Below are 773 nucleotides of genomic sequence, written 5' to 3' on the forward strand. Positions count from 1 at the left end.
AAGATGCCCGTTGCTCGTGGAGCTCTTTTAGAATTTGCTCTTTTAGAGAGGAAAAACACTCTTTTAGAGAGAGCGCTGAAGCGCCCAGGGGAGGTCGCGGCGGGACGGCAGAAAGAGTATATTTTATTTTTTTAAGAGTGTATTGTGTTTTATTTTTAAGAGTGTATTTTATTTTTAAAAGTGTATTTTTTATTATTTTATTGTTGTCATGTCCTGTATTTCATACACTTGAAAAGTATAAAAGATCACATGAGGCAAAGCTGGATAAAAGAATTCCTGTATTTGGAGACTTAATTTTATTGAGCAGTTTCATATATTCTATCATCACTAGTTACAGAAGCAAATATTGATGTGTTCCCAATTTGCACATTTACTACAAAGACTTGCTAAACATATTTTAATAAGCAACTCACATAAAAAGCAATCACAGATAGGCTAATGCATGCAAATAAATAAGAGAGAATCATGAAATGAAGTTCAGTGAAGACATTCACCACATTTTTATTTCAGCAAGGTGCAGAATTCTGAGAAAAAAAGAAGAAAAGCGAGAAAAACAAGTGAAATGCTGTCCCAAATAATTGAGACTGTTCAGTCAACATTGTCCAATTCATTGATTTCAAATGAAAGTAGTAAAGTAGAAAGTAGTTTTGGAAAGAAATTCAACTTCTACAAAACTAATTTTAACAATATTAATGAATAAATACAGTAAGGATGATTGTGATCTGTGTTGCTGGTGAGTGTGTGTGTGTGTGTGTGTGTGTGTGTGTGTGTGT

This window comes from Sinocyclocheilus anshuiensis, unplaced genomic scaffold (genome assembly GCF_001515605.1).
Source record: "Sinocyclocheilus anshuiensis isolate Anshui unplaced genomic scaffold, SAMN03320099.WGS_v1.1 scaffold229, whole genome shotgun sequence".
In the NCBI taxonomy this organism is placed as follows: Eukaryota; Metazoa; Chordata; class Actinopteri; order Cypriniformes; family Cyprinidae; genus Sinocyclocheilus; species Sinocyclocheilus anshuiensis.